Here is a 23,503-nt window from a genome sequence, read left to right on the forward strand (position 1 = left end):
TCGGGTCATGGTTAAATTATAGGCCCGTGGTGATCTCAAAACCATGATATGACTGGAGGCGAACCTTGGGTCTATGATTTTAACCATGCCCTTCGTAGCAGTCAATACTATGGGCTGGAGGAGTACGACATGTGGGGTACCTAAACTTATATACCTAAGCGTATAACGCCCGTCCATGCCAAATGTGAAGGTCCCATTATGCAAATCTTGCCAAATATATTAATAAGTGTCCAAACCAAACTTGACCAATTATATCGTCTTGAAGTCAGATAGTCAAGTTCCAAGATGGTCTTTGCTATTGAGATCGATTGCTGGACTGTCCATAAAATGACAAGAATCACCCACAGGTTTCCCATGATGACGGTCCAACTTGAAAACCTGTACATGCTTTGTCAATTTTATGGTCATTTTAATAGCTGTAACGTAATTGGATATTTTCTTGTTTTAATAGATTTCTATATAGTAACAGAATTAAAACTTTGGATATCCGAAAATTCAGTTTTTCCATGCGTCTATGATACAGGCCCCCCACCCCCAAATAAAAAGCAAAACCAGAACCTTCAGTGTGCCATCTTTTTCTCTTATTTCAGAAATAAATTTGATCAACTTGTCAAAAATAGGAGAAAAAGAGGGCGCAATGAGGGGTCTGTTTTTCCAGTGGGAACTGCGGCAGACGGTGACGACTATAACATGTAGACTGACTGCACGTATAGTTATTTGAATATGACGTCATATCAAATATGACAGCATGTATCATTCCATATTAAGAGACCGTTCACAAACACTTGTTAACGGGGGTCTGGTGATCAAAGAAAAACATATTTATTTATTCAGGGCCCCCTTTCGGACCTAAATTGTTCATTGCCCTTTTTGGCTATGAAAGGTGAACGTCAAACCCTTAGAAAATATTGTAAACCCATGCTCTACGAGAACACGAGTAAAATTAAGGTGATTATTTAAAAGGTCCCCGTTATAATTATTTGTGAACGGTTACCGTAATACCTTGGCAGGCACCGTAGAACTGATCAAACTTATTAAGACCCCTGTCGTCTTTTCAATATTGTACAGTTTCGTGATACATTTAATATATATTTTGTGTGTGTTAAATAACACTAATATCTTTAAACTCTCATTTCCATAATAATCGCACAATTGATCCAGTCGAAGCCGACGATGCGCGAGCTGATTCCAGTTCCGCCATTTTGTCATGAATATATAAATATAATTATAATTAAAGAAAAATGCTGATGCCACCAGCAATATAGGCTACGTAAACAGCGTATTTATATCAAGACTTACATGTATTTTTGAATGTATGACGTCACTTTCCTCACGTCGATCTAGCGTGTCTCCAGTCCTTTGCACTCCGTGCTCATTATTTTGTCCATTCTTTCAGTGATAAAATTGCAAGTATTGGTTATTAAATTAATTTTGGAAGAGAGATGTGTAATTCAAAATGCTTTCGCAACCTTACTAGCTGGTTGCTTCTTCTTGACTGAGCTGAATCCAGTACTAGCACTTGCTGTCTTAACTATAATGTTGCCAGTTGATTTTTCTTGGATAAGCTGGTTGTATGCATGACTGAAAAAATAAGCTGCCCCCCCCCATTGTCCATTTCTTCCTCGTTGCGCCTCCTGCCTGCATATCAATTTGTAAGCGCTCTTTTTTAAAAGTCATAGTTCATTGAATTTACAACCGAATGACAAAACAGGCGAAAATAGTAATTGTTTGCACAAGATTTGCAACTTAAAGAGAATTGACCATTGTTCATTCTAGTGACTCTAGTATATGGACAATATAAGTGTGCTGTATCATTTAATGGCATAAAATTTGATAAAATAATATTGTAAGGAACACTTGAGGTTTTGACTTTTAAAACCTACTTTTTGGTCAAAAATGTGCTTGGATATGTAGTTTTCAACAGATTTTCCACATTCGCCTTGCTATAACATTGAATTGTGCTATCTGTTGACCTAGTGACTAAAAGTGTTTTTAGGGGGAAGTGTTAGCTTTCGTTTGATAAAAAAATCTGATTGGATGAAGACAACACTTGAGGTTTCGATAAAAACCAATCAAAGAGGCCCATTTTTTAGCTAGAAGCGTCACAGCTCCTACATTGCTATGCACTCAAAAGGGTTTGCGACCTTTACACAAATCGAGTGGGACGGTCCATTCTCAACTTAGGGCATAGACCCTATCCAATAGCAAAAAAATCTGTCCACCAATCTGTCCTGTCATTTCAATTGTTATCACGTTCCGGGTTTTGGATATTTATAGATTAATAAAGAAATATAAATGTATCATCCCGCCCGAAAAATGAATAAATCCTACTACGCGACGCGAACGCGCGAGAAACACTGCGCGTAGTACGCGGAGTGCACAATATGCACAATCAATGCATGTTTCGTATTTTTCTAACGCTTGCCCTGATTGGTTCTCGCTATTAAAGAGTGTATGAATTATAGGATAATGAACGGGTATTACTTGTTGCTAGAGAAATTAGACAAAATAATACACGCGCGCTGATGTTGATAAGTCTAATGCACGAGCCCTATTAGACGCATCAACATCAGCGCAAGTGCATTATTTTGTCTAATTTCTCGAGCAACAAGTAATACAAGTTTATTATCCTATTTCATACACGAGAAGAAGAAAAAACACGTTATTTTTTCTGTTTTTATAACGTATTCTCACAAAAAAAATGTTGGAAAATAGAAACAAAATTATATAAACGCATCAACCTGCCCGAAAAATGAATCAATCATACGCGACGCGGACGTGCGCGAAACACTGCGAGTAGTACGCGGAGTGCACAATATACACAATCAATACATGCTTCGTATTTTTCTAGCCGCTTTTCTGATTGGTTGCTTAGATATAGGAGTGTATGAAATAGAGTATGATCCACCGGTTTTTTTTTGTTGCACGAATTTGGGTAAATCTCCGTGAGGTATGTGCGATTACGTTTTAAGCATAACATTATTCCGCCCATAATTTTTTTTCCTAAATAATGACATTAAAATTATGGATTTCGTTTTTATTTCAACTGTTTTCATCATTAGAATGTAAATTGAGTTTTGTTTAGTACCATCATTCCTTCCCAAGAATATCAGCATTCACTTGACATTTTCAGATACAGTGGCTTTACCAGAATTGTGTTCTGTATAAACCCAAGTCATTGTTTTAAATAATATTTTCTTTAACAAAAATTCTTGTTTACAAATGTCCTTCTCATAGTTTGTATTCAACAAACAGAACGAAATAACAAATTGAAAATAAATGTGTAGTTTTATAATAGGCCTAGGCGTACACCTTCTCAGACCCATTCACAAAATAAATAAATAAATAAATAAATAAATAAATAAATAAATAAATAAATAAATAAATAAATAAATAAATAAATAAATAAATAAATAAATAAATAAATAAATAAATAAATAAATAAATAAATAAATAAATCTACCCCATTACACTAAATGAATTGATTTTAAAAAGTTTATGGTACACGGCGTTCTACGGCTTTTTATATCAATTTCACGGGAAAAGACCAACATGGAAAAGAAATGACGTTTCAAATAGAACTTTGGAATTTACAAAGGAAAAATCACTTTTGGTCTAAGGCTGTGCTAACACTTTTCTTTATTATTATTTTTTTTTCAAATATCTTAAAAATACAAGAATCTAAACTAATTGAACAAACAGTAAGTTGCACTTTGTGAAACATCTCTCAGTAGCATCGTTGACAAACATTATCCGCTTACTATACAAGAAGTCGTACTATTCATCGTCGTATGTCATGGTACAATTACATCATACATGGTGAAAAAGCCGGTACAACATATACAGAAAAAGATATACACTGCTCAAATTAAAGTTAGTCGGACAACTCTTAAAATCGCGCATAAGAGATTAGTCCGTCACTTAAAGGTCAAGTATATTGCTCGGACAACATGATATCATTGGCAAGGTAATATTATGAAGACAATGACAATAAGACTTTTAAAATTGATATTCCGCAAAAACCAACTTAAGCGATGAGTTCCTTCGAACGAGACAGATTTGGCCTAGAAAAAAATTGACGTCATGAAATGAATGTGCCTTCTCTGCGAGAAGGGACTATAAACATTCTTAATGCACAGAACGTATACTATTGCTGTTCACAGAAGAAAAACTCTGAATTAAGTATTACAAATGGTTTTTAAACATATGGATAAAATCAGCCGCTTCTTTTTTTATATATTTGTAAATTGTGCTATTCTAATTCATATGTATATCAATATCATGAGCAATATTTGGGCTAAAAAATAAAAAAATAATTTGAGTTTAGAATTTCAACCGTGTATATAAACCGTGTTAAGTCCACAATCTCATGTTGAATGAAATATTACAAATCAAATGCATAGTAACAATATTGTGTGACGCTTTGTTCCCCAAATGAGAACAATAGTCTGCATATTGTTATGCAGCATTGTTATGGTAAATAATAGTACAACTCATTGTTGCTAATGTCAAACTTGTCAAAGTGATTGTGATTGTATAATGAGAGTATGATATGGTGTTCGCTTCATTTACTTACGTCATCAGCCAAACGGGGGAAGAACACGTACGCTTCAAACGGGGGAAGAACACGTACGAGGCTGAACTTTACCACACAAAATTTCTCCTTTTTCAGGAGAAATACACATAAAAATTGCAACGAGTGTCAACTTGTAATGTAATAATAAATTATTCTCTTCGAATAGAGATAAACTTGTTTTTGCAATAGACCTGCCCTTTAATGAATGACTTTTCAATCTGAGTGACTAATTAAAGATTATAGACTAATTTCAACAGCCAATTACTACTTTAATTACGATTTTGCAGAGACTAATTTAATACAAGGTTTGCATTACTAAGTATTCATTTAGACTGCAGGTAGACTTAGTGAATAATCAACATGGACATTGCCAATTGTATAACTAATATATCAATATATAAAACCATGGAAAATATGTTCCCACTGACCAGCGGGGAGCCAAAGGATTGATCCAAAAGGATACAACTAGCAAAAGATAAAAGTAAAAACAGGGAAAATATGACACACCATCCAATGGGGAGTAACACAAAACATATAAACAAATTAAGTTAAAATAAAACCCTGTTTATATGTTTGACTTTGTTCATGTTTTGTGTTACTCCCTCATTGGATGTTGTATCATATTTTCCTTGTTTTTAATAATGCATCAATGAAAGACTAATGTGAATCCTGCATATCATGTATAATGTATGCTTATCACTGAAATACTTACCTAGCAGGCCTTTAATACCGCTAATTCAAAAAGTCGACAATAGTGGGCGCCCATCAAGAATCAAAGTGATCCACACCATGTGGGTGGGGGTGTGCATGAATAATTTATATTTTATGACTAATTTCATCTCGTGCTAATCAATTGTCTCGCTTGACTAACATATTTTTGCATGACTTATTAAATAAGTAAAATTACCCTTTTTTTACCTTACTATTTATGTGCATTACTAATCTAGCAAATAATTAGTCCAATAACACCGTTGAAAAACTAATTTCAATTAGTCATTTGACTTATCTCATTGTGTGGCGAGTATTTTAATTATTTTTTGGTTATTTGGCTCACAAATTAACCTGATAGTGAAATTTTACTAGCGCTAAATTAACCTAACTACTGTAGTACTAACAATGTGCCTGGTGTATTGAGAATAATGCATACCACAAAACTATTCGTGTGATGAGCTCTAATATTGGTTAACTCTGGTAGATTACTTAAAAACGACGTTGACACTTACGGGGAACACACGGACTTACCGCGAGTGAAGTTGACTTTTGCAGATTTGCACAAGCTAAGTTGATACTTTTAAGTATCTTTCTTGTGCGATTAAACTCGCGCTCGAGGTAATAAACCATGTTCTCTTTAATGTCTAACATTTGTTGTGTTTTACTGCTATTTGCATCTTTGATCAACAACGTATTTGCGGGATATAATCTGACCATCTTACACACCAACGACATCCACGCTCGATATGAGGAAATAGATGCATATGGTGGACCGTGTACTGAGGATCTTGCAAATGCAGGTGCTTGTTTTGGAGGGTATGCACGGAGAGTGACGAAAGTTAAAGAGATCAGAAATCTGGAAGAGAATGTGCTGCTCCTGGATGCAGGAGACAGATTCTTGGGAAACCCAGCATGGTTTGATGCTCATGATGGACTGGCGACTGCTCATTTTATGAATCGCATTGAATACAATGCTTCGGTATGTATAAATGCACATATCAAATGCAACCCCGCCCCTGGGTACCCGGGGATGGCCGGGTCGTGAGCCGTTGATTTTGGGTTTAAAAGTTCAAGTCTCGGGTAAACACCTGACCAGTCCCGGACCCTTCCGGGCAAAATCTTGAGTCACTCCCCGGCAAATATCCGATACAAACCGTTGGAAACCTGGGTATTACACGGCCCAAGTTCGCGGCCCTGGGCATCGGATCATCGGTCCAGCTCTTTTGGTTTTAATATCGCGGGGATCTTGTCACATGATACGGGTTCCGTATGCAGGTATGTCTTCAATGGTGTGAGGTTTCTGAGGTTTCGTCGTCAAACAAAAGCATAATAATCTAGTACCGATCTCGTAGCCATTATACTGTCGATCATCCGGTTGCTAATGATGTGGGTCCAGAGCACGGATGAAGACCTCATCATCGATGGATTTAGATGTTTTTGCTGAATTGTTCACAGAATTTTAGGCCTAGATGGTCTAACAGCACGCATCCAACACTCCACTTTTATCATACGCTTTGCATGCTCTACTGTGGCAAGGGGGACGGGACAAGCGGGCGTCCTTCTAAGGCCCAAAAATAAATTGCTTGCTTGTCCATAGATCACTTTCAGATGTTGGGTCGGTCGGTCGGGAAAAGTTACTTTTTCTTATATTTTATTTCATGTACCAAAAGTATAATGTGAAGTATTATAATGTCTTCAGTCTTTTTAGTAAAACACTCACTGACCACAGAATTTCCATCATAGATAAATCCAAGGTAAACCCTACTTTATTTGACATGGTCCAAGAGATAGCAGGAATTTCTTTGACAAAAATGATCTTGTTATGATAGTTGGATAGAACATCCCATGGGACATCTGAAAAATGAAGTCTTGAGTGTCGTGAGCGGTGGAAAGTGACATCAGAGGTCAATGACCTCAAATTTGACACGTTTTTCTGTAAAATTCGTTTTATGCATGCCATTTATTAACAAAAGCCTCGATTTTCACATTTATGGTGTCTAATAAAAGATATTAAAATAATCCATCAAACAAAACCAATATCAATTAGATTTAACAATCTTATCATTACTCATTATCTCATCATAACTTATAATTTCCTGAAAAGTCTGGGCCTATTACTTAAACATTCTTACTCAAAAATTGACCCATTATGTTCACAAAAAGATGACCAAAAACAATGTGTGTGGGTAAAGTCGTTTTTGGGCAAGGACATTTAAAGTGCAATGACCTCTTAAATTTCCCGTGTAAGAGGTTTTCTGCACATATAGACTGTGGGCCATGCCAACCCCCTCCCCTAGGAGCATTTTTTGGAATCAAGTATTTTGAGACCCTAATGAATTGAGGTTTTGAAATCCGCTTGCCTGCACATTGGCCAGCCGTGAGTGAGGCGGTGAGGGCGCTTTTTTTTCAAAATTGCCGGCAAAATCACAAAATCAACATAACTATGCCAGTGAAGCTCCTAGCAGCATAATTATGATGTCTACACCCATGTTTTCAGGGTCAAGGAATCCAATAGTATCACCTACAACAATAAATTTCCAAGATGGCTGCCAAAATTTCAAAATGGCTGACATTGAAACGTATCTCAGTCCTTGAAGTTCCTGCTAAGAACAGCCCAGGAGACAAAGTTCCAAGATGGCTGCCACTGAATTTCGAAATGGCTGCCATTTAAATCAGTTTGGCTTGTATCTCAGTCGTTAAAGCTCTAAGGAGGAGCATGTCTCTGATGTATATGCCGTGTTGTCGGGATCAAGGATTCCAGCAAATACATTGAGGTTTTGAAATCCGTTTGCCTTCACATTGGCCAACGGTGGGTAAGTGCAATAGCTGTCCTGTGAACATTTGGCAATATATTGTATATTGTACTCACATACACAATGGCAGCTTCACATGGCGGCTATTGCACGTACCCACTTGGGCACTGAACAGTCGATGTCCCAACTCCAAGATCAACAAGTAATCTAATCATATTCAGTAACTATATTTGTAAAAGGATTAATTCCAGGAGTTTCTTCAGACGAAAAAAAATGAAACGCTAGCAAAGAGTAGCTTGATGATGTAGCTCCCAGTTGCTGATTGGTGATGGGTTTACTGTACTGGTGATACTGGTGTTGATAAAGTAGCTCCCAATTGCTGGTTGTTGTTAAGGTATTCAGATATTGGTGTTGATAAAGTAGCTACCAACTGCTGATTGGTACTGGGGTATCGATCTACTGCTGGTATTGCTGATGATAAAGTAGCTACCAATTGCTGATTGTTGCTGGGTTTAGCTATCTACTGTTGATATTGGCGTTGATGAAGTAACTTCCAATACATTGCTGATTGGTGTTGATGAAGCAGCTTTCAATTGAAGTAAGTGTTTATTGGCGCTAAGGTAGCCATCTACTGCTAATATTGGTGTTGAAGAGGTAGCTACCAATTGCTACTTGTTGCTGTGTTAGCCATCTACTGCTGATATTGGTGTTGATGAAGTAGCTTCCTTGCTGATTGTATTGATGAAGTAGCTTTCAATTGTTCATTGGGGCTAAGGTAGCTACCTACTGCTACTGCTGATATTGGTGTTGATGAATAAGCTTTCAATTCTTCATTGGCTCTAATGTAGCCATCTCCTGCTGATATTGGCCTTGAAGAAGTAGCTTAATACTGCTGATTGATGCTGGGTTATCTATCTACTGCTGATATCGGTATATAAAGTAGCTTCCAACTGCTGATTGTTGTTGATGAAATAGCTTTCAATTGTTCATTGGCGCTAAGGTAGCTATCTACTGCTGATATTGGTGTTGATGCAATAGCTCCAAATTGCCGATTGTTGCTAATGTAGCTGTCCACTACTGATATTGGTGTTGATGAAGTAGCTTCCAATTGCTACTAATTGTTGCTAAGCTTGCTTTCAACTGCTGATGGTGATGGTGATCTATCATTGCCTGGTGGTGTCAATGGCATCTATGAAGTAGCTCCCTATTGTTGACAGATGTTGGGGTATCTACTGCTGATATTGTTGTTGATGAAGTAGCTTCCAATTGCTGATTGCTGGGTTAGCCATCTACTACTGATATTAGTGTTGAAGAAGTAAATACATATTGCTAATTGGTGTTGATGAAGAAGCTGTCATTGTTCATTGGTGCTAAGATTGGTGATAGATGGCTAACCCAGCACAAATCAGCAATAGGGCTTCACCAAGACGGATATCAGCAGCTGAAAGCAAGCTTAGCAACAATCAGCAATTGGAAGCTACTTCATCAACACCAATATCAGTAGTTGAGAGCTACATTATCAACAATCGGTAATTGGAAGCTACTATATCAACACCAATATCAGCAGTAGATAGCTACCTTAGGGAGGACAGTTTTTATGGTCTACTTAGCTCAGCAATGCTTTGCTGTCTTCGATAGCGCATTGTATCGGAGAGGTGCCTGGCTTTTATCAGAGCCCAAACCCATAAAAGCCTGTAGCAAACTCTGCCAGGCTCCGCTCAATTGTACACAGCGCTCCGATACCACAATTTGACCAAATATCGATCGAATCTATTTTACGACCATGCTTGAATTAACAACCACTTGAAACCTAATTGCACTATTGACTTTCTATTGACCGCAAAACACGACCCAGACATGCTTATTTAATGACCACTTGAGTAGTTGATAAGTGGGTCGTTATGTACTTACTGAACACAAAGGAAATTGATTATGGTTTTAACATCGACCGTGTTTTTAATCCTGCTGCTCTGCTGAACGCACCGATAGATATCAGCAAACTCGTATACTGTTCGCTTGTTCCTATCCAACGCTCTAGCGTACATGAACCATTATCGAAGACAGCAAAGCATTGCTGAGCTAAGTAGACCATAAAAACTGTCCTCCCTTAGCGCCAATGAACAATATTATTGAAAGCTACTTCATCAACAACAATCAGCAGTTGGGAGCTACTTCATATACCGATATCAGCAGTAGATAGATAACCCAACATCAATCAGCAGTAGTATGAAGCTTCTTCTTCAAGACCAATATCAGCAGTAGATGGCTACATTAGAGCCAATGAACAATTGAAAACTTATGCATCAACACAATCAGCAAAATGAAGCTACTTCATTAACACCAATATCAGCAGTAGATGGTTAACACAGCAACAAGCAGCAATTGGTATAGCTACTTCTTCAACAGCAATACCAGCCGTAGATAGATACCCCAGTACCAATCAGTATTTGGTAGCTACTTTATCAACACCAATATCTGAAACCTTAACAACAACCAGCAATTGGGAGCTACTTTATCAACACCAGTATCACCAGTACAGTAAACCCAGCACCAATCAGCAACTGGGAGCTACATCATCAAGCTTCACTCTTAGCTAGCGTTTCATTTTTTCCGTCTGAAGAATCTCCTCTAATTAATCCTTTTACAAATAGAGTTACTGAATATGATTAGATTACTTGTTGATCTTAGAGTTGGGACATTGACTGTTCAGTGCCTAAGTGGGTATGTGCAATAGCTGCCATATGTAGTTGCCATGTGTTGCCATGTGTATGTATACAATATATTGCCAAATGTTCACAGGGCAGCTATTGCACTTACCCACTTCTGGCACTTAGCAGTCGACATGTTTATCAGGAGTAGTAGTACTACTTAGGCTTTGATACTAGACCCACACTTTTCAGGAAAGTTTTATGTCAGGTCAATTTGCAAAATATGGGTAAAAATGCTAAATTTTGACATTTTTGGCTCAAAATTATGGTCGAAACATTGATATTGGTTTTGTTTGATGGATTGTTTAATATCTTTCATTAGCCACCAACAATGTGAAAATCGAGGCTGTTGTTAATAAATGGCATGCATAAAACGAATTAAACAGGAAAACGTGTCGAATTCACTCAAGACTTCACTTTTCAGATGTACCATAGGATGTTCTATCCAACTATCATAACAAGACTCCTGGTCATTTTTGTCAAAGAAATTCCTGCTATCTCTTGGACCATAGACCCTGTGCTTGGACCAACACGTACGTGTCAGGCAGACTTAAAAAATACTGCATTTTAAGTTCAAAAGTGTTTTACTTGTATACGAAATATTGTACTTAACATATACATTTTGTTTACATTCCGTTGTCATGGTAACCATGTACAGAAAATAGCTCAAAACAAGCTTCCCCACTCAAATTGTGGCCAAATTTCAACTAGAAAGTTACTTTGGAAAATCTGCCAATAGAGGCGGTACATCACATCATACAGTGGGGTACATGCTGCTTTCAACAGCCTTTGATCATACTGGCATGAAAATACTACATTTGTAGCTGAGATAGCCCTGTGGATAAAAGGAAAGGTCAGAATGTTGAGGCACCCACTTGGGAAATGATTAAGACCATTAATACAAGCATTTTGAGACCATCAGTAATGTTATGGCTTAAAAAAACCTTGTCCTCTTCAGTAGCGTAGCCAGCAGGGGGGGCAAGGGGGGCAGAGTGCCACCCCTGACAAAAAATGAAAGAAAAAAGTGCCCCTCTGGCAAAAAAGGAAGAGAAAATCTGGAGGGCAAAGGAAAAGAAAAAGGGCAAGGAGCCCCTTTTCCACCAAAATTCAACCAGATCATGGGCCAAAATAGTGTAAAATAAAAATTTTTTGCGCGCTGTGCGCGCACATTGTCACAACGTAGCCCCTTTCATCCCAATCATGGGCGAAAATAGTGTCAAATACACAAATTGTGCGCGCTACGCGGGCACAACGTCCCAGTAAAGCCTTTTTGGAAGCTCCAAGACATGTCATGTACATACCGGTATGTATGATGCAACTGCAATTTATTTTTCGGCTGTGCCCTCGAAATTTTATTTTGCCACCCCTGACCAAGAAAGCTGGCTACGCCCCTGGTCCTCTTGAAAATCCCCCCAAATACTGTATAAATTAGTACAGGAGTCAATAGGATAACACGTTAATGAAATCGACTAAGGCAATTATGTACACTACTTGACCTCACATGAACAGATTTGTATTTTAAACAGTTCTGGGGGTCTTCAGACCTCACTACTACCCTAAGACCCCACAAGTCCAGAATATATGTCCGCTTTATGGGGTTCATTGTGTCAGCACCACTCTCACGTGCCCATAGGTTTGTAAATACAGAATGTGTATAGTTTTACATGGGGACTTCAAATATACTGATAAGTAGGTGTACTTCAAATAAACTGATAAGTAGGGTCACCTTGTTAAATGATGTTCACTTCTTGACATAAACAATTGCTCTAACAGGCCAGCTTGTCCAGAGTCTGCTGAACGTTCTCATAATGTAATAGTGTCCTGTCACTTCTCCTCCCCGTGATGGCATCCCCAAAGTCCTGCGCAGATTTTAATGTCCGCTTTCCACACGGCAGTGTTACCATTATTCTCAAAATGGGGTCTACCTTAGGTGGGACAGTGGTACTTTCTCTGGCAAACTGTATCTCAAGCTTCATCCTCTGTTGCTTAATACCACCACCCACGATTGGGTCTGCTAGAAAGGTATCAACGTCCACACTGTCCGTGAAGGGAGTCAGGGACCACCGCACGATTCGAGCTTGTCCAGCATGTCCAGCCTCTTCCTCTCATTCATTTGAGCCATTTCATGTCTCTGTTCTGCACCTACTTCAAATTTGTCCTTCGTGTATTTACTCCAGTTGAGTTCCGCGGAAGGAAGGAACTTGCCCTGCTCTTCTGAAGTATGACTGACCTGCTGACTGCATTCAATGTGTGTAGCTTTCTCTGCCTGTAATCTACTGTCCCACATTGTCTCTCCATACCAATATTGTGAACCGGTGTTGCATCAATGTCACTTGCTTGGTCACTCACATGATATTCCATTGGGAATGCTTCCACATCAATCCCGTAGTCCTTCCTCTGCCTTGCTAGGACAGTCTGCAGGTGGGGTAGCATTAATTGGGTCAGCTTCTTTACTTCTTCAATGTGTTCCTCAGCAAGCTTAGAAACAGCATAGAGGACTTCTTTATTATAGGTCTTCTTCACACCGGAGAATAGAGCATCAGATACCCCGGGGTATTCAGGCTTGATTAATCTTGTAAAGTATTCACTGATAGGCTGACCCAAACCTGCATGTGTCCTTTGTAGAATTCTTGGAGTTGAGTATGGGTAGCATATTTCTCTATTGCTCTAACATAGAATGGCTCCACCAAGTGTACACCCAGGCAGGCAAACATCTACTTTAAGAGCTACTTTAAGATAAGGAAGCTCCATAACTTCTCTGACAAGGCAGGCTAAGCCTCAGGTTGTTGATGTGAGGATTCTGACTAAGGAACTCTGTCAAGTGGTCATAATTATAGATTAGGACTGCTGCTGCCCTGGAGAGGCAATCAAATCTGCTATCCTTGTAGGCAAACAGTACACTGGATATGCCTTTGTTCCAGGAAGAGAAGGAATTCCTTGTAGCGGTTCCAAGGTTTGTGAGCGTATTCAGGAGCTACCAGCTTGAGGCACATGTCCAGTGCTTGCCCTGATAGACTGGCATTCTTACTTAAGGGGGTATTTATTACATAATATATTATAATGATGCTTCCAACCTGGTTCAGGACAGGAACAAATCACTCACATCAAATATTAGAACACATATGTTGCTAGCAATTTGTAACCAGATTTAATAGCAGTACATTGTGTAATATAGATTCGTACAATTTTGTGTGTAATTCATAGGGTAAATAATTATTGCACATTTCGTTTTTTGGCAGGGGTAAGGTTTTTTCAAAACTTCCTTCACCCAATGGAATTTGGGGAGCTGCACAGATAATTGGTGGATGTTACCATCTACGTGTGGATAGGTTTGTGACAGGTTCGGGATAACCAGCATAGTTGATGCGATCTGATTGTGATGATTCACCATGGCAGCGAAACTACAAACCTCCGCGATCTGGGAAAATGCACGTCACGTGACCATGCTGTTTGTCGTTATGCAAGACTCAGTAATTTGAAGTGTGAAGTTGCGCAATTTCATTGCATACACATTTTTTTTTTCATCTTGTGAGCCAATCACCCTAGAATAGTAAAAGTATACATTTTGGAAACCTGCTGACTCTAGGAATATAGAATCACTTGTATAAATAGTATAATGTATCACAAAATAGGCCCTAATCTTTTCAAAATATATTTTTTTATTTTTAGAACTTCCAAATTCTAATAGGCCTATGTATATTGGGCAAATTGTACACATTTCAATTATCATGCCTAGTTATTGACATGCTTAAGCATTACCAAGTACACTGGAATTACGCTGTATGAAACATTTTGTAAGGAACAAGGTACGACGTATGTCTGAAGTTTAAGATCACTTACAATTGTGAAAATATCAAATCATGGAATTTTATGTTACACCCTATACAAGTATGGTGAAGTGTATAAACACGGCTAATATCCATTCCTTTTAAAAATAATTTGGCATAATAAGGGATTGCTTCATGGGATTATGTGTATGTAGAAAACATGTTCATGTTTTAAGCCTGTTTTTTTCTTTTCACAACATATGTGTATGTCCTACATTTGAAATAGCAGAAATTATGTTGCGTTACTATTAAATCATACCCTGTATAATTGTACATAGAAATTATATGTTTTGTTACTTTTTAATAACACACTGTATAATTTTGTATGGCATAATTTAACATTTTACTGTAATCTGCAACATCCAAGTCATTCTGGAGTATATTTGGGTATTCATTTCTTAATAGTTGGCCAAATAATGTGTACATAAACAGTTTATATCTAAATATTTTACATAAATTATGATATGTAAACATTCTAGACATGTGTGGGGATAATGTAGTTTGAATTTGACAGATCTCTGAATGACCTTTTTAAGAAAGAAGCTGTAATTGTGCACTAAATCCTATGTAGCAATGGTATTGAGAGCATTAATTATATACATATAATGTATAGGGTCACTTGGGGGTAATATGACACCTTGGGGAAATATGGCACCCTACACAAAAAATTGTACAGCCCACTGTTGAATCATTGGGTCTAATACGACCTTTCGAATGTCCTTTGAGCTCTAAACATAGGAATACGTGCAGCAGCCTGATTATCCATCAGAAAATCAACAATTTTGCACGGCAATTTTGCAAAAATGGGTAGTTACTGCTAGCTGCCATATTACCCCAAGTTACCCTCAGTCAGAAGCCCGGGTTCTTATTTTGGTTTTATGCAAAGTATACCCCTTTCCCCTGCTGGAATATTTGAAGACTTTTAGTATTGTGTTCTATGGACATCATAAAAATGTACGTATTCCAATTAGTTTGAAGTAGAGAGACTGAAAAACAGCTAGATTGCCTGGAATAATTATGTCGGCATCGCTAGACATGTGATTCTTAGTTTTTCCATTTTTTTACGCTCGATGCAGTGTATTAAAATGGTTTGGTGATATTAAAATGACAGTATGATTAATGGCTTTACAGATTCATGAGACATTGTTTGCAAGCCAACGGAAGGATAAACTTCAGGAATGTTTTGCCTATTAAGACGCACTAGAGTCGAAAAAAGTCACCGTCATAATTTGGCTTACTTTCCTCTATTTCGACCTCTTTCAACCTGTTGCGTTACTATTAAATCACACCCTGTATAATTTTACATAGAAATTATGTTTTGTTACTTTTAATGACACACTGTATAATTTTTGTATGGCATAATTTAACATTTTACTGTAATCTGCAACATTCAAGTCATTCTGGCGTATATTTGGGTATTCATTTGTTAATACTTGGCCAAATAATGTGTACATAAACAGTTATCTAAATATTTTATATAAATTTTGTACAGGTATTTGGCACACCCTGTATATTTTAACTTTAGGTAAAACTTAAACAAACTGTATATTTTGTGAAAGCTTCGTCATTATACTATTCAAATATATCACAATTATTGCTAAAATCATTTCAGTGAAAAATAAATAGATAAATTACATGGACAAGTTTTCAAGCACTTTATTTTTGTTTCACCCTGTATATATTTTGGGCAACCCTGTATATCAACTTGAAAGTCAAAAAGTTATTATCCCTATATTATAACCTATCCGAAAATATATACTTTTACTATTGTCAGATTTATGGAAAAAATGTTACAGCACTTTATACCACACCACCTCTGATTTTCAACAAATTGTGACATGTAACACAAAGGTACCCCAGTTTATGACACAGGACCATATATTATAATGATGCTTCCAACCTGGTTCAGGACAGGAACAAATCGCTCACGTCAAATATTAGAACACATATGTTGCTAGCAATTTGAGACCAGATTTAATAGCAGTACATTGTGTAATATAGATTCGTACAATTTTGTGTGTAATTCATAGGGTAAATAATTATTGCACATTTCTTTTTTTGGCAGGGGCAAGGTTTTTTTTCATGCAGTATGCCCCAATTTGGTATGTAGGTTTCTCAAATTACACAATGCACCACCTCATGTTTACATGTTTATGAGTAAAAAGCGGTGGACACTCGCTATAGAAAATGTCCATTTATTTACTTATGTCATTGCTGATGTTAACTTGTTCAATAGTGAGAAAAGTATACATCCGCTATAGGAAACTTCCAATTATTTATTTATATCATTAGTGATGTAAACTTGTAATAGTGAGCAAACAATATTTGCTATATATTTTAATTGTATTTTTTATTTTCATTCAGGGTCAAATATGTCTGAAGTTTGACTTTATATTTGACTGTATAAGCATTAATATTTGAGAATATTTAGCCATTTTTAGTATTGGTGCAAATTTCTGCGGCCATTTTAGGTGCTATCACAGAAGGACACTGATGGCTGGATGCCTTTTCCTTTTATCTTATCTTAGAAGTATATTAGGCCCTAAATCAACCCAAAAAGTTATAGTTTGATTTAGAAAAATCGCGTAATATGATAACTTATAGTTTTTTTTTTCAGTATTTGGCGGCCATTTTGGGCGCCATTTTGAAAATACTGACTGTTGGGATTTTGTTCTTTATATCAACTTGAGTTTATGCTGGGCTCTTTAATTAAGTTAAAAGGTTAGTTTGATTCAGAAATAGTATTCATATTATGGTCATTTATAGTGATTACCTGCATTTGGCGGCCATTTTGGGCGCCATTTTGAAAATACACTGACTTTTGGGACATTTTATCCTTTATATCAACTTGAGTTTATGCTGGGCTCCTTAATTAAGCTAAGAAGGTTAGTTTGATTCAGAAATAGTATTCATATATGGTCATTTGTAGTGATTACCTGCATTTGGGGGCAATTTTGGACGCCATCTTGAAAAACCCACTTAGAGCCAGTTTATATTTTTGGGAACATCGTGATTATGTTTTGGGGTCATCTCAGGAACCTAAAAAAGTTGGTTTGGTTTAGTCCTGGGGGTGCACAGGACGTGCCTCTAGCTCCCCGAGTATTCCCAAAGTGTATGTGGAAGCTATTTTAAATAAAGGGCCCTGACTATTATCGGAGCCACCTTGATTTTTGTTCATCCTTGAAGTGTACATGAACTCAAAAACAAGAAATGGGACCTTAATCACAAAAATTGCGTTCTTCTTGCTTCTTAACTCAACAATATTAAGTAGACTTCTCCGTAGTCCACTTGCCCATTTTGCATACTCTTGCTATTACATTTAAGCATAAAACTCTGATTTATATTAATTTGTGTGCAATTGATAGATTTTCACATCTGATATTTCCAGTCACCGTACTCCTCTGTTTGTTAGCTTCCCAAGTGGGCTACTTACTTTGGATTGCGGTTAAGATTCTTAACACGGGACTCTGTGGAGAGTTAGACCAATTTCTGGGCAAGCTAAAATTGGCCATGGTGTAATGCATCTTTAAATGGATCTGGCTTGTGATTGGTCGCCCAACTCTCGCTATGGTTTAAATCCTCCGGGCATGTGTCATTACCATTAACTACATCGTACACAGGAATCTATGGAATTTGCGGCACGTTTGATCTGGCGCGAAAGTTAAACTCTCAGTAGTGTGTATAACGTTCATTTACCATGCTTGGATTGATAAACAAGTATGATTGACAGTGTGTTTTAGAGACCAAAGTCCCGGGGTAAAGTTCTGCTTAAACGCCAAAGCTTTCGCGATCAATAAACTGGTAGATTCCAAAATCAGAATTGTTCAATATTACGTGAGCAAATTGGTATATTAGTTTGTTAAGTTCTACTCTATATATTCACCAAAAATCATGCCTCAAATTGGCTTACCCAGCAAACACAAAACGTTTTCGACATCATTCGCAAAAGGTTATAAAAGGTTGTCAGAAAACGTTTAAATGTCGGGTTATATAAAGGGTATATTAAGAGTATAAAACGTTTTCATAACCTTAAAAACATTTTTTGATAATCTTCTGCTCAGCAAACAAAAATGTTTTAAAGCAAATGTCGGTTTATATAAAGGGTATAAAAATGTTTTAATAACATTCCAAAAACATTCTTGAAAACTTGATACAAAACATTCTAAACAGAATGTTATTTTGGGGTTGAAAAAATGTTATGTTTGCCCAAAATATTTTCAATAACGTTTTAAAACGTTTTCATGACCTTTATATAACCCGACATTTAAATGTTATTAAAAGGTTTTGAAAAAAACATTTTAAGAATGTTTATGTGTTTCCTGGGTTCAAATATTTTAACATAATGTTATTTAAGTATTGACACAATATTTGACAAAAATGTTTGCAAAAATAGTTTACAATAACATTTTTTTGAAAACATTTAAAAATATTGTTGTAGTGTTTTCATACAAAACGTTTTAAACGTTATCATGACCTTTATATAACCCGACATTTTAATGTTATTAAAACGTTTTTAACTAAACCAAAAGCCAAAATATAACTTATTTAAAACGTTTTCAAAACGTTTTTGTGTTTGCTGGGTAATTAGTAAGATATTAATTAATTTAATTATGTCGTATTTACAAAACATTGAAATGTCTGTATCACATAACGAAGTATTTGTCGATAACCTATACTGTAAGTCCAGTATGTCGTATCTGCAATTTGAATAATTTGCCGTTTCACATACTGACGTATTTGCGCTACATGAATTTGCGCGACTTTGTCATTGCGCGGTAAAATTGATGTTTGTCCTTTTCACACACTGACGTATTTGCGCAACTGAATCACATAGTGACGTATTTGCGCGACGTATTTGACATTTGAACGGCGAAATTGTCATTATTCCTTTTCAGATAGTGACGTATTTTATTTAATATTGATTTTTTGCAGAATTAGATATGCTTTTATAGTGAAAAGTGCATTATATTTAAAATATAGTATATTAGAATTACTGTTAACCTGGTATTAATCGACAATAATGTTTTAATTATGCAGCAAATGAAAATCGCTAGATTTTCAAGTTCGATTTTCTCGAAATGCGTATTTTGCAAATACGTCAGTATGTGATACAGCCGACGATATGTTGCATTCAATATAACTTTCATTGTCACTAATCATCTAATCATATAAACTCTTTATGACCATTTTACTATTGAACACTTTAATTCTAATAAACATCAGCATAATTTTGAGTTCAACGGAATGCGTTAATCATGATAAATAATAACGTATTTTTTAATCAAAAATTCGACTATGGCATAGTCTAAGCAATAAGATACTAATCTTACATGTGGAAGTGAACAGTATGATAAGAATATTCTACAAAATTACGATCTATAGTGCAATGTATACGTCCAACGTGAACGTTGTAGTGTAAGGCGATATATTCAAAATTGTATTCATCAATTGCTATGGTAATTAAGGTGGAATACCCCCGGTTTGGGTGATCTGGAATCTAAAGCTTGTATAGGTAAACTTAGTGAATGGAACTTCCCATAACTACGTGACATGTATACCTTAAACAATTTTTATTCAAACCCAATACTCAGATACTCCGATTAATTATGTCACTTCTACGGCGAATTGAAATAATGCCTTTGTAAAGCGGACCCTGATGAATGTGCATTCCGAATGTTGGTAACATGTAATAATATTAATTTCTGTGCCATTTCTTTCCTGGAGGTTTTAGGCGCGTTTGACTTTATCAAAGGCATTCCTGGTGTTTTTGCTATTTCTCAATACCGTCACTTTCCCAGTTGTTTTGAGTAACATCGACAGCAATCAAGCAGCCCGGATTCAAAAGTTATACGTCACTGATCACGTGGTTACATTTATCGGTGGGGAGAAACTTGGCATAGTCGGTTACTTATGGGAATTAACGGCAAACTATAAGGATGTTGGTAAGAACAAAATTATAATATTTACATATCGTTTTAATATGATTAAGATGCTTAGCTTGAAAAATCTCGTTATGTCTCAAAGCCCCCAATTGCGTTCGTTTTTCTTAGCGCTTCCATTTAAGATGAAATGGCATTATTATTTCAAATCATCCCAAATCACGAAATTCTAAAAAGTATTTTAAAGAAGATTTCTTTAGGTTTAAAATAATTGGTATTTGTATATGGGATACAATTTGTATAAATCCCTAAAAAGTGATATAGGCAAGATAAGTGTACAGATATTGACTACTAGGAGTCATAGGTATAAATAAACAGTACTTTTTATCACTTGATTATACCTTATGTAATTCCTACACTGTCACAATGTTAAAAAATTAATATATTATGTATGCTAAACTTTTAATGCACATAAAAAAAAACCGATGTCTCCCCAGTCACCTAGTTTGCCACATGTTTAATATACACATCACGACAAACACGATATATGCCGTGTTGGGTGCTCAATTCAGTGTTTGGGTATTAGTAGATAGGGAGACCAGATCTGCTCTAGTTAAGGTTTTCGTGCATCATTTTTAGACAAAGTTGCCAGCTGGGTTCAAAATAAACCATAAGAGTCTCATCTTTCTGATTAACCCGGCTGGCATATCTGAAAAGTGACGTGAGCTGAGATAGTTGGGTTTTGTGATTTTTTTTTGGGTTTTGTTTTTGTTTTGTTTTGTGAAAATGAAAGATGAGCCCAAACTGAAGACAAAAACTGCCTTTGCCAAAAGTCACAAAGTAGGCCTATATAATAATGCTTGCTAACTGCAATGTGTATTGAGACAAGGAATGGGACAGGCCATCTTACAACTCACTGTGTTGAATTCTGCACAAAGAAGTGAATTTGCTTGGCTCAAGAATCGACTTGCTGAGGATTTTAAACTACACTCAACCACATGGGTTTTTGCATTAGTAACAAGCCAAAATCAACTTTGTGACCAGCATAGGCCTACTTTGTGACTTCTGAAAAGGGCAGTTTCGTATTCAATTTAGGATCATTCGTCCCTTGAAGTCATGGAATTTTTTCATTTTCACGCAACACTTAGCAAACAGTCATACAAATATTTCAAAGTTAGTCCTATTGGTGCAAAACGAAACCTTACAATGTTATGTTGAGAGGGGACTTATTTTTTGTGTTATGTTTTTTTTTAATTCAAAGATCCATGTCATAAAGATAAATTTTCACTCCAAAAAAATGCGTAAAAGTTGTATACTTGGTTTTAAAAAAAAATATTATTATTATTATTATTATCATTATTATTATTATTATTATTATTATTATTATTATTATTATTATTATTATTATTATTATTAGGAAGTATCCTCATCGAGTCAGTCATTGATAAACTCCAAGCTGTCGTGGATAACATCATTTCCTCTGAGTCAATAAGATCATAGCTATAGGACATAATTATGAAGACGGTATCTCAATTGCCCGTATGGTGCGTGGAGTTGGTATTGTAGTGGCTGGTACCAATGATACCTTCTTTTACACAGGTAACTTAGGGACTGGTCGTTATTTACGGCAGGGGGGTATGGGCGTTTTGGAAAACATATCGACAAAAAAAATCGCGGTCCCCCCTCGCGTCCGCTCAAAATGTTCGGATCCCCCCTTGTTTTCCCGAATTTTTCCATTTAAAACTTACATGATGCAGTCATGTCTGCAGGAGAATTCTCCACGACCTTTGCAGGACTTAAACCCCATTAATAGCTATTAAACCAAGATAACACTCATTGAAAACAGCTCAACTATGTTACATCAGATCTTCTCTGGTTAAATCCACACACACATGTGTCTGTTTTGAGCAATGAGCTGGTATTATAGTTTCAGTTGGGTGAACGATTATAAAGCAAACGCAAGGTAACAATTACTGTATGGCCTCTGTTCACGAAATGAGACAATACTTTGCATATTGTTAACCACATTTTTGAAAATGAGTAACACGGTTTGGAAATACTTTCTTCATATTTTTTGGTGTTATCTGTCGTTTACATATCCTTCCTAAAACACCAAAGTGCGAATATTTTCAAACACCTAAATTAGCTAGAAATTTAGGACATGTTACAAAACTATATTTTCTAGAATTTCAGAAGAGTATTTTAATATTGGCCGGTTATTTTTTACACAGCGACGTTAACTAGGCAATGCACTATTACCTATAACATACACTAAAACACCAAAGTGCGAATATTTCCAAACATCTAAATTAGCTAAAATTGAGGACATGTTACAAAACTATATTTTCTAGAATTTTAGAAGAGTACTTTTAATATTGGCCGGTTATTTTTCACACAGCGACGTTAACTAGGCAATTGCCCATACTTCTAACATACGCTATTTGTAGAGGTTACGCGTCAATGGTAAGAGCACTGTGCATTGTGTATAGGAAAACGGACAGTAACTGCGGTATGAACACCCCCCCCTTTAGGTTCAACAAAAAAATTCGCGTTCCCCCCTCGAGACCCCCCCCCCCAAAAAAAAATCGGGTTCCCCATCAAAATGCCCCCTCCCCCCTTGTCGTAAATAACGATCGCTCCCTTGTTTGGCCGTATTGAAAAAATATACCGGTCAATTCATTTTAGATCAAACATGTGTCACAAAGCGTGGTAGAAATTGAAAACGGAATGAAAATTGAATGCGGAATGTTGTCTTTATTTGTTATTATTTTTTATATGTGCAATGAGTATAGAGTTTGTAAAAGGCATTTGGTGCAAAAATACCCAATGGCTTTTGTGAATGTTTGAATAATAGACAAATAAAATCACTGCTAAAATCTTGTTTTAACAACTTTTAGCGTTCAACATTTGCTTAAATAATGCCACTTGCAATCAAGTAGAATTTTTATATTTTCGCCTTTTTTAAAAAAAAAAAAAAAAAAAGACAAAACAAATCTTGATATTCAAAGCCGATATTGTGCACGACTCTGCTCACGCGCGCCAGCATTAA

The 23,503-nt window shown here is 36.4% G+C and overlaps 1 long non-coding RNA gene across 1 annotated transcript; it reads left to right on the forward strand.

Annotated features, from left to right (window-relative positions):
• The first annotated feature begins 5,775 nt into the window (after positions 1–5,775).
• On the forward strand, positions 5,776–22,048 carry LOC140140769 (uncharacterized). The gene is made up of 3 exons (XR_011857286.1): positions 5,776–6,266; positions 20,300–20,517; positions 21,872–22,048. It is a non-coding gene; the product is annotated as an uncharacterized lncRNA (long non-coding RNA).
• The last annotated feature ends 1,455 nt before the right edge of the window (positions 22,049–23,503 follow it).

This window comes from Amphiura filiformis, chromosome 19 (genome assembly GCF_039555335.1).
Source record: "Amphiura filiformis chromosome 19, Afil_fr2py, whole genome shotgun sequence".
Lineage (NCBI taxonomy): Eukaryota > Metazoa > Echinodermata > Ophiuroidea > Amphilepidida > Amphiuridae > Amphiura > Amphiura filiformis.